Source organism: Chionomys nivalis, chromosome 17, assembly GCF_950005125.1.
Source record: "Chionomys nivalis chromosome 17, mChiNiv1.1, whole genome shotgun sequence".
NCBI lineage: Eukaryota > Metazoa > Chordata > Mammalia > Rodentia > Cricetidae > Chionomys > Chionomys nivalis.
Genome location: NC_080102.1, coordinates 63,386,151 through 63,401,755, shown reverse-complemented (window position 1 = coordinate 63,401,755; position 15,605 = coordinate 63,386,151).

Here is a 15,605-nt window from a genome sequence, read left to right as displayed (position 1 = left end):
GGACGGACGAGCGGGAGAAGAGCGAGCGGGAGGAGGGCGGCGGGTGGCCGGAACCGAGAGAGGCCACCCGTCGGGAACCGCCGAGCCGCCGCGAGACGGACGCGCTCCCGCGCGACGCACCGCGCCTACTGACCACGCCGCGGTTTCAAGCCGGCGGCCGCGGGCGGGCGCTCGAGAGCGGGTGCGGGGCCGCGGCGGGCCCCCCACACACACGCGGCAGCGAGGCGCAACGCCGGGGAGAGCGGGATGATCCCGGACCCGCTCCGGGCGGGGTCGGAAGACCGGGAACCGGCAGAGCGGGAGACGACACACCGCGCCAACGGGCTTGGCGGGAGAGACGGGCGGCGGGCCACCCCCCGGACGAGAGGCGGAGGCGGAGGGGACCGGGACACCGCGAAAAGCCGGGCCGCGCGCGTGCTCGGAAACGCGGCGGGAGAGGCGGGAGGGGGAGAGAGGCGACGACACGCGGACGGTCTTCCCCTCGAGGGACGGGAGGGGGGACGCCGCGGCCCACGACGCACGGACGGGCCGGACCTCGGGGACGGGGAGAGTCATCGACCGGAGCCCCCACCGTCGCCGCACCGGAGGGAAAAAAAAGCACGCAAGTGGGGGTTATCTCACCGCCAGGCACCCAACCCGGTGCGGTGGCGGTTCCCCACACGAGACGTGCCTTCCCGGAGGACGACGACGACGACGGGGCCGGAAGAGTCCCCAGACGCACCTCGGACGGCGGACCCACCGCCACGCCGCAGACGACGGACGTCCGCTAAGCCTCCTTCCCTCGCGAGGTTCCCGAAACGCGCGAAGCCCGCCTCTCTCGCACCCTCTCGCACGGACCCACCGCCGAGACAGACGCGCCCGCCGCCGCCGAAGGACCCCCCGGCGGCGACGGGCCCCGACGCGTCCGGCGACGCGCCGGGAGACGACCGACCGCCGTTCTCCAAAGGCCGCACCCGAGAGAGAGGTCACGACCCCGCAAAGCCAGAACCGGATCCCCGGCCCCGAGGAGGGACGGGTCAACCGCTGCTCCCCAACCGTGGGAACGCTGCCGGGGAGGGGGAGCGAGGCGACTCCCACACGGCACACAACACGAGCGACGCACGCACGCGACGCGCGCAGCGAGGCCGCGGTCCGCGGGAACGGCAAAGACGGGGAAGCGCGGGAGGGACCGCTCGCGGCGGGCACGGACGGCGGACGGGTGGGACCCGGGAGCCCACCGCCACCCAGCCCCGCTCTCTTCCCTGCTCGGCTCCGCGCCCCGACCGAGGCGCGTACGCACCCTCGGGGGAGCGGGGGATCGGGGTCCCGCGGCACTCGGGCGCGCGCACACGCGGCCCCTTCGTTCCCCGCCACGGGTAACACGTCCCGGGCTCCGGCACGACACGCCGGCGTCACGACACGCTCTCTTGTCCCGCGTGGTTCCTCCCCGGACTCGGAGCGAGGAGGCGCGGGCCGCAGTGGGCGACACAAACGCTCGGGTTTCCCCCCCCAAAGACGGGACGCGGCGAGGGGCACCCGGCCGAAGCTACGCGCATCGGGAGGTCAGGGCGTGCTGGGGCGACCAGGCGGGCCGACGGGAGACCCCAAGCACGCCCGCTCATCGGATCGCTAGAGAAGGCACTTTTTTCTCACTGAGGGCGGGCGGGACGGACCCGGCCCGACGAGCCTCCGGCCGCGGCAGCGCAAGAGCCGGGGGAGCGACACACACACCGCTCGATGATCTCGAGCGCAGCGAGGCGGGGGGGCCTGCGGTATCGGCAAGGCTCTTACTTCCTTTCCGGGGCGCGTTCTTGAGCGTTCGCGGACACAGGGGACCGGACCGAGAGAAAACATAATGCACAAAGCGGTCCCCCGAGAGCCAGGCCTGCCTCTCCAGGAACACCCACCGGGTCTAACACCAGGCGGGGAGGCATTCTTGTCAATCGACAGACCACCCACCTTTAACGGTGAGAAGAAAAAAGGCCGGCCGCGACCGCTCAACACCACACAGCGCTCACAGCCTACGGGAGAAGGCAGCGCACGGTGGGCCGCTCGCCCGACGTCCTCCGCTCACGGAGGGGAACCTCAGAGAGCCTCTTACCGCTTCGCCTCGACCCCCTTCATCATCGGGGTCATCTTAACCCAACGAGAGCACACCTCGCAGAGGAACACCGCTAAAGGCCGGACCGCGCACAGAAGGCACACACGTCAGAGAACCGGGAAACGCCGCCGCCGCTCAGAACCGGGCACCTCTGAAGATCGGCCTGGAACGCTCCAGGAGCACCAACGAGGATGGCAAGCAAGACGCGTGCACGCGAGCCCGCTCGGGAGGGACACACGTGACGCGGCACATCAGCCGACCCTCCCCCGGCTCGGAGGGAGGAGGGCTAAACAGACCACACACGGTGGGCAGAGTGAAACGCGCGACGGGGGGAACAGAGCCCCCGGCGCGCCTCACAGGAACCCCCACGAACCACAGCGAGCAGTGCGGAGGGGCTTTCACAGGGCTCAGGCCGGATAACCGCACCCCTGCCTTCCACACACCACCGGTAAAAGGTGGGGAGGAGAGACGAGGGGCCCGCTGGCAGAACGAGAAGAGCGGCCGCCATTCGCCATGAATGTCCGTCCCTCGCCTGGCGCGGCTTAGGCCTCCGGCCCGAATGAACACAGAGCGAGGGCACCACATCGATCGACAAAGCAGAACCGGGAAGAAACGAGCGACAGAGCATCAACACATGCCACCAAAAAAAAAAATTGAAAAAAAAAAAAAATTGAAAAAAAAAAAAAAAGAAAACCCTTCACACCTCCACAACCAAAAAAAAAACAGCGGTGGGGTCCACGGGGAAATCCAAAAAAAAATGTGCACTCGGGAGGCACATAAGGCAGCAGAAGGGTCAGACTGAGTAACCCTCCCCCCCGCAAGGACTCATGGAGGCTCGGGAGCTCCACAACGAGGGAGGGGGAAAACAGTGCGCTCGGGAGGCACTGGGGAAGCAGAGGACCGGGGGGGGGGGACCCACCCAGTCCATGGAGACTCGGGAGCTCCACGATCTGATCCCAAAAAAAAAAAAAAAAAAAAAAAAGCAAGCACCGGGACGGTAAGGGAGAAGCATCGAGAGACAGTTCCCACCATCCAAACGGCACGGGCGACAGACCACAAAGCGGGGACGCCTGACACGCTTCACCACGGGCAAAAAAAAGCAAGGAAGCCAGTCACCTCAGAAAGCCACTCGGGAAAGCACGCACGGGCCCAGTCCCAAAAGGCAGCAAGAAACCCGGGCACAGCAGGCTGGGCTAGGCGGGAGAAAAAGCACCCAGCGAGCGAGGCTCAGAAGAGAGACCGCCACCTAGCGTCCTTTAATGTCACCCAATTAAAGGACGGCGTGTCAGCACCTATCTGCAGGTACAATAAGGACAGATAGTAACCATTAGAAGAATGACAACAAGTCCGGGGAGTCATTCACAGACCACACAGAACTCCTGAAAGTGAGGCTGGGTGAAATGTCCCAAAAATGTCCCCATAAACAAGAGAACCGACCCTCAAAGGAACAACTGGTCGACCTCATAACCATGACAGGACCGAGAGAGCGAGGTGGACATGCCAGAAAGCCGGGCGCCCAGCCTCCTCCCGGCCGAAGACCCTGCGACCAGCCGCTAGGGATGGAGACGGGCAAGAAGAAAAACTTGGGGGAAAAAAAAAATAAAATCTCGAGTCCAAGAAACCGGGGACCAGTGAACAGGGAAGCCGGGACCACCACCTCCTCTCGGCCTCAGAATGGCAAGGTCCGCCGCTGAGGACCGAGGGTTCTGGCAAGAGGAAAGAAAAAAAAAATTCATAAAAAGCTCCGAGAGTCCGAACCAGGGAAGCGAGAAAGCCGGGACTACAGCCTCCTCTCGGCCTCAGGATGGCAAGGTCCGCCGCTGAGGACCGAGGGTTCTGGCAAGAGGAAAGGAAAAAAAAATTCATAAAAAGCTCCGAGAGTCCGAACCAGGGAAGCGAGAAAGCCGGGACTACAGCCTCCTCTCGGCCTCAGGATGGCAAGGTCCGCCGCTGAGGACCGAGGGTTCTGGCAAGAGGGGGAAAGAATTAAAAAAAAAAAAAAAAAAAAAAGTCCGAGACCCCAACGAGTCCGTGACAGGGCAGCGGGGAAGCCGGGATCAACCAACGCCTCCTCTCGGCCGAGGGTCGCCGGGTCCCAGGGCTCTTAGAAGAGAGTTTAAAAGGCAAGGGAAAAACAACTTTTAAAGCCGGGGTACTTCACCGATCCTGGGCCCGGGTAGACTCGACACCTAGCGGGGGTACGCCAACGACTTATGCCTTCTGGTCGACCCGCTCAAGTCTCCCAGCACCCTTCCCATCTGCTCCTTTCACTCGGTTCCAGCCCCAGCGCACCCATGGGTGACTCTTCCGGCACAACCTCCTACACAGAGACCGTTCCCAAGCACGACACCAACTCCGGGACACACCCGCCTGCCGGGCAGGGACTCTCGTCACTCTTTCCGCCTCACAAAAGCCATTTCGCCCCGTCCTCGTCAACGACCGAGGACCAGGAGCGTTGCACAAAAAAGGCCACCGCTAGGTGGCGCCCGACAACCGACCGACATACATCGCTCGCTCGCCCGCTCGCTCGGCCGCGGCGTCTTCACCTTCTCTGGCGTTACAGCGTCCTCCCACGCTCACGCCCGGAGGCGACACGGGCCCACAACAGGACAGGGAACCCCCCTGTCGGTTCCCCCACCCACCCCCGAACGCGGGCCGGCCTGGACATTCGGGGCGACGAAAACGAAAGTACGACCGAGACCACAGGCAGCTGGGAAAACAGGCGAATCAATCGCTCACGGGAAACAAAGAGCGTGTCTGACCGTTCATCGGTGACAGGACTAGGTGGGGGGCCAGGGGCTTCTGCCACAATTAGGCCATGGTGAGAGGGAGGGAGGGAGGGAGGGAGGGAGGGAGGGAGGGAGGGAAGGGAGGAAGGAAGGAGGCAAGGATCAGAGCAGTGAATATACAGGTGCACAGTCCTTACACCAATATTGACTGCAGATAGAAAATAAGAGGAAGAAAAAAAACACACACACACACAGAATGTCACCAAAGGGACAGCCTGGTCTATAAAAGTGAGTTCCAGGAGAGCCAGGGCTATTACATGAAATTGCCTGAGTTCAGATCAACAATTTCTCAACTCCAACAACGATGTTTACAGGAAAGGCAACAGATGTGTACATCAAGGAAAGCCAGTGGAGCCGTAGGCACACCCTTCACACACTTTGAAACTTCTCTGTTGCAAGGTCACAGAGTTAGGAAAGGATCTTGATCTTGAACTTTCCTTAATAGTAAGTCTGTGTGTGTATCACACTCAAGCCAAGTGCCCTCAGAGCTCATGGAAGACAAAACAGAGCTCTAGACTAAGAGAGACGGGGGGGGGGGGTATATTCACTCAAGAAAATGAAAGCAAAACCCTACACAAACCTTGGCACACAGTAAAATCAGTCCTATGAGGAAATTTGTAGCTCTAATTGCCTACTTTTTAAAAAAACTTCTAACCGGGTAATGGTGGTACATGCCTTTAATTCCAGCACTCGGTCTGGTCTCCAAGAGCTAGTTCCAGGACTGACTCAATTAGAGAGAACTAGAGAGAAACCCTGTCACAAACAAACAAACAAAAGAATAAAGTATTACATAAATCAATAGATGCATACAAAGATGGAAGAATAGATGGATAGATAGAGAGACAGACAGACAGACCCACACTCCATCTTCTGTCTTCTGAAGGTACCAGGCTCTCTCACAGGGGTCAGGCAGAAACGCAGGCAGTGTATGTGTGTGATATCAAGCAAGCCTATATGTGATATATAGGGTATGATAGGATAATGTCACTATGAAATTGGGGTAGGTCTCAGGAGCACAAGAACCCAAATCTGTGCTGTACTCCCTGTCACCAGAAGAGGGCACTAGATACCCACCATGTGGTTTCTGGACATTCCAGAAATTCCATCTCTCCAGTTCTCATTCTTTCATTGTTCCTCCTGCATGCCTGCATCGAGTGAGAGAGTGGGCACCGTTTCTGTTTCTCCCTGCTTCTCTGCGTGTCTGTGTCTGTCACGTCCTGCATAGCCAGAGTGCCCGCCACCTATGCCTGAGATAGATGTAGCCGGCAGCCCTGAGGCTGGGGGAGAAAGGGAGAGAGTGGGTCCCCTGGAGAGCCTTGGGCAGAGGCTCTGTGGATTCCCTGCAGGAGGCCTCACCGCCTCTGAGGAGCCCATGGGGGAGGGGGAAAGGGAAGGTCAACCATACAGTCCTGCCTGGCTTTTGCTTTGTTTTGGTTTTGGTTTTTGTTTTTATTTCCAGGTACAGCTGTGACCAGGTCTGAATCCAGGACAGACTCCAAAGCTAGAGAGAAATCCTGTCTCAGAAAACAAAAAAATAAATAAATACACTAATCAAGAAATGGATAGATAGATAGATAGATAGATAGATAGATAGCCAGACAGAGAGATGATAAAACACCTCCAAGATGAGGAAGACCAAGGCAGGCAGATCACTGTGAGTTTAAGGCTACCTTGTTCTGCAGAGTGATATTCAGGACAGGCAAAGTGACACAGAGAAACCCTGTTTTCAGAAAAAAAAAAAGATGGGGGCTGGAGAGATGGCTCTGTGGTTAAGAGTGCCGACTGCTCTTCCAGAGGACCCAGGTTCAATTCCTACCACCCACATGGCAGTTAACAGCTGTCTGTAACTCCAAGATCTGACACCCTCAGGTAGACATACATGCAGGTAAAACACCAATGCAAATAAAATAAAAATAAATAAATTATTAGGAAAATAAATATATAAAAAAGGTGTTTAGTGCATGCCTTTAATCCCAGCACTAGGAGGCAGAGGCAGATGGCTCTCTGTGAGTCTGAGGCCAGCCTTGTCTACAAAGTGAGTCCCAGGGCATACAAGGGTACACAACGAAACCCTATGTTGAAAAACAACAAATAAACAAACAAATAGAGAGATAATAGCAATAAAAATATTTGAGAGTTCAAGTAATTGACTCCGTCAACAATAATAGAATATAAAAATAAAAATATCAAATGCACTTGAACACATTGGCACAGGAGACCATTTCCTAAATAGAACCCCAGTAGCACAGACACTGAGAGAAACAGTTAATAACAACTGAGACCTCCTGAAACTGAAAAGCTTCTGTAAAGCAAAGAACACAGCCAACAAGACAAAATGACGGCCTACAGAATGGGAAAAGATCTTCACTAACCCCACATCAGACAGAGGTCTGGTCTCCAAAATACACAAAGAACTCAAGAAATTGGTCATCAAAAGAACAAATAATCCAATTTAAAAAATGGAGTACAGACCTAAACAGAGAATTCTCAACAGAGGGATCTAAAATGGTTGAAAGACACTTAAATGTTGGGTCGAGGGGTGGATCATGCAAAGATGAGAAACCACCAAGTTTAATAAACCAGAAGCAAACTTTATTCCAGAAACCAGATCCTAGGAAAACCAGAAGCAAACTTAAAAATAAATAAATAAATAAATAAATAAATAAATAAATAAATAAATAAATAAAAATCACCACGGGGCACAGAAGCTTATCAGCTAGCTGAGACCACAGACAGAGTTTGGGCTTCTGACACTGTGGCAAAAGGCCAGTTTCTGAAACCAATTTTTATAGTAGGGGCATCAAGCATTAACTCTGAACAAAGGAATTTTTATGATCTTGCCCTGACCCGTGGGTCAGTCAACATTAGACCCTACAGAGGGGAGTGAGTTTTAACATCAATGGGTAACTAGGCAACTATCATGAAATATGTTTCAAAGTAGATTTCTTGACCGAATGCATGACAGTCCGGTATGAGATCATGGTTTTATGGTTTTATTTCATTTTGTCTGTGTGTGTGTGTGTGTGTGTGTGTGTGTGTGTGTGTGTGTCGTCTGTGTTCTCTGACTCTCTTGTACATTGAATTTAACTTCAGATTTTATTTGTTTTTCTCAGTGTGCCCATGTCTGTCCGTGTGTGTGTGTGTGTGTGTGTGTGTGTGTGTGTGTGTTCGCGTATGTGGGCGAGGATCACAATTCAAAACATTGCAGTGAAGGCCCTTTGTAGACAGCCCCCAGGACTACCTTCCTTTGTTCTTTTGTTTCTTCATTTTCATTCTATCTTTTTTTTTCTTTCTTTCCTTCTTTCTTTCTTCTTTTTTCTTTCTTTCTTTTTTTTTTTTTGTTTTTTTTTTTTTGTTGTTGTTGTTGTTGTTCAACGTGTATATGTTTTTATTTGGTACAGGGGTTTTTCTACACAACATGGGAATTCACTACCTAGATAGACCAGACCTGTCTCCATTTCAAGGTTCACCTGCCTCTGTCTCTTGGATGATAGAATAAAAGGTGTGAACCACAACAACCCTGCTTTGTTTTTAGTATGTTGTTCTATTCATTTCTTGTACACTTAGTTCAATTTTAATTTTAGTTTTGTTTTGTTTTGTTTTGTTTTGTTTTTCGAGACAGGGTTTCCCTGCATAGCAGTCCTAGCTGATCTGGAACTAGCTCTTGTAGACCAGGCTGGCCTCAAACTCCCAGAGATTCACGTGCCTCTGCCTTCTGTGCGCTGGGAATAAAGGCATGTGCCACCACTGCCCAGCCATTTTCAAATTCTATTTAAATCTCTCGGTGTGCCTTTTGTATGTGGGGGAGACAGGGAAGGTGTCCTATTTCCAAACATTTTCATAACTGCATTTAGCACTGCACTCTTTTACATTTAATTTTACTTTTGTAAGAGTGTTTCCAGTTGTGTAGGACTTAGTTTAATTTCAATTTCTTAAAGAATTTTTTATGATTTATTTAACTTTAGATGTACAATGGGGTGAGGGTATCAGATCATCCAGGAACTGGATTTACAATCACGTATGAGCTGCCATACGGGTGCTGGGACCTCTTCCTCAGAGCCACCGAGCCATCTCTCCAGGCCCTTAATTTTCTTTAAAAAATTATGTTTCTCTGGGTGTGCCTGTGTGTGTGTGCCTCTGTGTGTGTGTGTGTGTGTGTGTGTGTGTGTGTGCATGTGTGCGCGCACATGTATTTGTGGGGTGGCTTTTGAACTAACCAAGATGACTGGTTTCATATGTGGCAGAGAGGCAGGTGGATCTCTGGGAGTTTGAGGCCAGCCTGGTCGACAAGAGCTAGTTCCAAAGACAAGCTCCAAAGCAGCAGAGAAACCCTGCCTTGAAAATCAAAACAAAATCACAAACCAAAAAAATAAAACGCAAATTAAATGTGAAAGAGAGAGAGAGAGAGAGAGAGAGAGAGAGAGAGAGAAGACATGTTGATTCATCGATTTACAGACAAGAAATAAGAAAAAACAAAACCATAATACAAAACCATAATGTTACCAAGATGACAGCCTGGTTTATATAATGAGTTAAAGGTATTATACAGAGAAACACTGCACCAAAAAGTAATAATGATAATAATAATAATAATAGAAGAAGAAAACAGAAAAAAAAAACAAGGAAGGAAGGAAGGAAGGAAGGAAGGAAGGAAAAACATGTGTTTTCCTTTTTTTCTTTCTTTATCTCAGGTTATTTTATTTTAATTTATTTCTTTTAATTGCTGCAGCAGCAGCAGTATATTTTGGGCAGCTGCCTAGCTGGGTAATGGTGGCAGCACATTTCTTTATTCTCATTTCTCAGCCCTCAGAAATCAGGAGAGGCAGAGGCATGCAGATCACTGTGAATTTGAGGCTACCTTGTCCTGCAGTGTGAGTTTCAGGACAGGCAAAGCGACAGACACAGAGAAACCCTGTCTTGGGGGGAAAAAGTGTGTTTAATACAGGCCTTTAATTCCGGCACTAGGAGGCAGAGGTAGAGGCAGGGGTAGCTAGATCTCTATGAGTCTGAGGCCAGCCTTGTCTACAAAGTGAGTTCCAGGGCAAACACAGGGAACCTCTATGTAGAAAAACCACAAATAATAATAATAATAATAATAATAATAATAATCTAAGAGCTCAATTAATTGACTTCACCCACAATTCAAAAATTTAAAAATAAAAAAGAAGAGTGTGTCTGACTGATCAGTGAAAGGACTATGAGGGCCAAGGGGCTGCCACAATTATGGCTTGGTGAGAGGGAGGAACTGAGGGAGGGAGGGAGAGAGGGAGGGAGGCCTGCTTTCTTGGGGTTCTTTTTCAGTAGTTGTGTTTGTACAATCTACCCCATACCCCACTTCTCATACTAAATACCGAGTCTGAGAAAATTAAAACAGCCATGGAAAAATTCCCACTTGGATCTGTTCCTGCCCTGTAAAACAATAATCACAACAAAAATATCCATATCTAAGCAGACCAATCAAGTTGTAGCCTCACCCTTTAAAGGTTCAGCAAGGAGTCCTAGCTGTTAGGAAGGGCTGGTGACCTTGAACTTTAATAGTCTCTTAAATCTGCCTTCTCACTTTTACCAGGTGCCCTCAGGGGACAGGAGTGGAGGCCAGGGCCCCTGCAACAGGAGATCTCCTAGATAACCTACAGGCTCTTAGGGTTCCTGGGCCTGCTTACAGAAAGACATGAGACACAGAGAAAACAATTTTTTATTTTTTTTTGGTTTTCTGAGACAAGGATTCTCTATAGCTTCGACACCTGTCCTGGAACTGTTGATGACCAGGCTGGCCTCAAACTCACAGAGATCCTCCTGCCTCTGCCTGGCACAGAAAAAATTACAACAACCATGGAATAGTATGAAAAATTCTGACTTTGTTGTCATTTCCAGGAATACTGACATAGTGAATTATTTGGAACGTTTTCACTTCAGACAGAAAAAAACGAAAATGTCATTTTATTTATTTATTTATTTATTTATTTATTTATTTATTTATTTATTTATTTTTGGTTTTTTTGAGACAGGGTTTCTCTGTGGTTTTGGAGTCTGTCCTGGAACTAGCTCTTGTAGACCAGGCTGGTCTCGAACTCACAGAGATCCGCCTGCCTCTGCCTCCCAAGTGCTGGGATTAAAGGCGTGCGCCACCACCGCCCGGCTCTCCAGGCTCTTAATTTAAAAGTTTATTTATGTGTCTCTGGGTGTGCCTGTGCCTTTGTTTGGTTTGTGTGTGTGTTGTGTGTGGGGGTGTGGGGGTGTGGGTGGGGTGGCTTTAGACCTCACCAGACAAAGGCATTCAAGAGCACTGGCTCCATATTTAGCAGAAACAGGATCTCTGGGAGTTTTAGGCCCTCCTGGTCTACAAGAAAGAAGCTAGTTCCAAGAACAGTCTCCAAAGAAGCAGAGAAACCCTGTCTCATAAAGAAAAACACAAAACCAAACCAAAAGAGGGGGGAGGGGGGAGGGAGGGAGGGAGGGAGGGAGGGAGGGAGAGAGAGAGAGAGAGAGAGAGAGAGAGAGAGAGAGAGAGAGAGGACAGCTAGGGCTGTTACACAGAGAAACCATGCCTCAAAAAATAATAAAAGAAGAAAAAAAAAAGCAAGAGAGCAAGAAAGCAAAAAAGCAAGCAAGCAAGCAAGAAAGAAAGCTAGAGAGAAACCCTGTCTCAGAAAGAAAACCAAAAAAAAATAAATAAACTAATAAATGAATGGATAGATAGATAGATAAATAGATAGCCAGAGAGAGAGAGAGAGAGAGACAGAGAGATGAAAAAACGCCTCCAAGTCTGCAGATTGAGATTCAGGACAGGCAAAGTGACACAGAAAAACCCTGTTTTCAAAAAAAAAAAGGGGGGGGGGTGTTTAGTGTACGCCTTTAATCCTAGCACTAGAAGGCAGAGGCAGGTGTATCTCTGTGAGTCTGAGGCCAGTCTTGTCTACAAAGTGAATTCCAGGGCATACAAGGATACACAACGAAACCCCGTGTTGCAAAACCACAAATAAACAAACAGATAATAACAATAAAAATATTTGAGAGTTCAAATAATTGACTTCATCCACAATAAAAAAAAATATAAAAATAAAAATATCAAATGCATTTGAACGCATCGTCTCAGGAGACCGCTTCCTAAATCTAACTCCAGTAGCACAGACTCTGAGAGGAACAAAATTAATCAATGAGACCACCTGAAACTGAAAAGTTTCTTCTGTAAAGCAAAGGGCATGGCCAACAAGACAAAACGACAGCCTACAGGATGGGAAAAGATCTTCACTAACCCCACATCAGACAGAGGTCTCATCTCCAAAATATACAAAGAACTCAAGACATTGGTCATCTCAAGAACAAATAATCCAATTCACAAAATGGAGGTACAGACCTAAACAGAGAACTCTCAACCGAGGAATCTAAAACGGCTGAAAGACACTTAAGGAAATGTTCAACATCCTTAGTCATCAGAGAAATGTAAATCAAAACAGCTCTGAGATTCCACTTTATACCTGTAAGAATGGTCAAGATCAAAAACACTGATGACAACTTATGCTGGAGAGGATGTGGGGAAAAGGGAACATTCCTGCATTGCTGGTGGGAAGGCAAGCTGGTACAGCCACCCTTTGGATGTCAGTGTGGCGATTTCTCAGAAAATTAGGAAACAACCTTCCTCAAGACCCAGCAATACCACTTTTAGGTATATATGTAAAGGATGCTCAATTGTGCCACAAGGACATGGGCTCAACTACGTTCATAGCAGCATTGTTTGTCGTAGCCAGAACCTGGAAACAGCCTAAATGCCCTCTGACTGGAGAATGGATGAGGAAAAGGTGGTACACTTACACAACGGAGTACTTACTACACAGCAGAAAAGAATAATGACACCTTGAATTTTGCAGGCAAATGGATGAAGCTAGGAAACATCATTTTGAGGGAAGTAACCCAGACCCTAAAAGACAATTATCACATATACTCACTCATAAGTGATTTTTAAACATAAGGGGAAAAAAAGCTCACAAATCACAATCCCAGAGAACCTAGACAACAATGAGGACCCTAAGAGAGACATACATAGATCTAAAATACATGAGTAGTAGAAAAAGACAAGATCTCCTGAGAGCATGGGAACCTTGGGAGAGGGTTGAAGGGGAGGGGAGAGGCAGGGAAGGGAGCAGAGAAAAATGTAGAGCTTAACAAAAATAAATAAAAGAAACAAATAAAGGCGGGTGGTGGTGGTGGTGGTGGTGGTGGTGGTGGTGGTGGTGGTGGTGGTGGTGGTGGTGGTACATTCCTTTAATCCCAGCACTTGGGAGGCAAAGGCAGGTGGATCCTTGTGAATTTGAGGCCAGCCTGGTCTACAAGGGTTAGTTCCAGCACAGGCTCCAAAGCTACAGAGAAACCCTGTCTTGAAGAACCAAAAACAAATAAATAAATATATAGGCATGGATTAACAAAAATCAAATGCAAACTAAGTAGAAATAAATACTTTCAGTATGCCATTCAAGAATTAGGGAAACCTTTATCCCAGGACTTGGGAGACACAGGCAGAAGGACATCTGTGAGTTAAACTCCAGACTCATCTACCAAGTGAGATCACAAGACTCGTGCACTGTCTCGTAGGTCCTAAACGCCCATGGTCCAGTTTCTAGGACCAAGGAGACAGTTTATAATGTTTCTTTCTTCTTTCCTTCCTTCCTTCCTTTTTTTTTGGGGGGGGGGAGTATTTGGTTGAACTTTTATACATTTTTTTTTAATTTGAGATGGGGGCCTCTCTATAAAGCCTGAGAATTCACAGAGGTCCACCTGCCTCTGTCTCTTGGATGATAGAATAAAAGATGTGCACCACAATAACCAGGCTCAGTTTCTTATACATTTAGTTTAATTTCAAATTTTGTTTGTATCTCTTGGTCTGCACCAAGTGTGTCCCTGTTGAGGGGTGGGACACAGGGAAGGTGTCCTATTTTAGAACATTTTATTTTACTTTTATTTGAGACAGTCTTTCCAGTTGTGTAGAACTTATTTTAGTTTCATATTTTTAAAGAATTTTTTATGATTTATTTAACTTTATTTTATGTGCAGTGGTGTGAAACTGGATTTACTATCACTTATGAGCCTGCTGCCATGTGGGGCTTAGGTCTCAGGAGCACAAGAACTCAAATCTCTGCTGTACTCCCTGTCACCAGAAGAGGGCACTAGATACCCACCATGTGGTTTCTGGACATTCCAGAAATTCCATCTCTCCAGTTCTCATTCTTTCATTGTTCTTCCTGCATGCCTGCATCGAGTGAGAGAGTGGGCAACGTTTTTCCCTGCTTCTCTGCGTGTCTGTGTCTGTCACGTCCTGCATAGCCAGAGTGCCCGCCACCTATGCCTGAGATAGATGTAGCCGGCAGGGAGAGAGTGGGTCCCCTGGAGAGCCTTGGGCAGAGGCTCTGTGGATTCCCTGCAGGAGGCCTCACCGCCTCTGAGGAGCCCATGGGGGAGGGGGAAAGGGAAGGTCAACCATACAGTCCTGCCTGGCTTTTGCTTTGTTTTGGTTTTGGTTTTTGTTTTTATTTCCAGGTACAGCTGTGACCAGGTCTGAATCCAGGACAGACTCCAAAGCTAGAGAGAAATCCTGTCTCAGAAAACAAAAAAATAAATAAATAAACTAATCAAGAAATGAATAGATAGATAGATAGATAGATAGATAGATAGATAGATAGCCAGACAGAGAGATGAAAAAACACCTCCAAGATCAGGGAGACCAAGGCAGGCAGATCACTATGAGTTTTAAGGCTACGTTGTTCTGCAGATTGAGACGTTGCAGGACAGGCAAAGTGACACAGAGAAAGAAACCCTGTTTTCAAAAAAAAAAAAAAAGGTGGGGGCTGAAGAGATGGCTCTGTGGTTAAGAGTGCCGACTGCTCTTCCAGAGGACCCAGGTTCAATTCCTACCACCCACATGGCAGTTAACAGCTGTCTGTAACTCCAAGATCTGACACCCTCAGGTAGACATACATGCAGGCAAAACACCAATGCAAATAAAATAAAAATAAATAAATTATTAGGAAAATAAATATATAAAAAAGGTGTTTAGTGCATGCCTTTAATCCCAGCACTAGGAGGCAGAGGCAGATGGCTCTCTGTGAGTCTCAGGCCAGTCTTGTCTACAAAGTATGAGTCCCAGGGCATACGAGGGTACACAATGAAACCCTATGTTGAAAAACCACAAATAAACAAACAAATAAGGAGATAATAACAATAAAAATATTTGAGAGTTCAAATAATTGACTTCATCCACAATAATAGAATATAAAAAATAAAAATATCAAATGCACTTGAACACATTGGCACAGCAGACCACTTCCTAAATAGAACCCCAGTAGCACAGACTCTGAGAGAAACAAAATTAATCAATGGGACCTCCTAAAACTGAAAAGCTTCTTCTGTAAAGCAAAGGACATGGCCAACAAGACAAAACGACAGCCTACAAAATGGGAAAAGATCGTCACTAACCCCACATCAGACAGAGGTCCGATCTCCAAAATATACAAAGAACTCAACACATTTGGTCATCAAAAGAACAAATAATCCAATTAAAAAAAAATGGAGTACAGACCTCTCAACAGAGGAATCTAAAATGGCTGAAAGACCCTTAAGAAAATGTTCAACATGCTTAGTCATCAGAGAAATGCAAATCAAAACAAGTTTCTAGGACCAAGGAGACAGTTCATAATGTCTCTTTCTTCTTTTCTTCCTTCTTTTCTTTGTGGTTGAACATATAT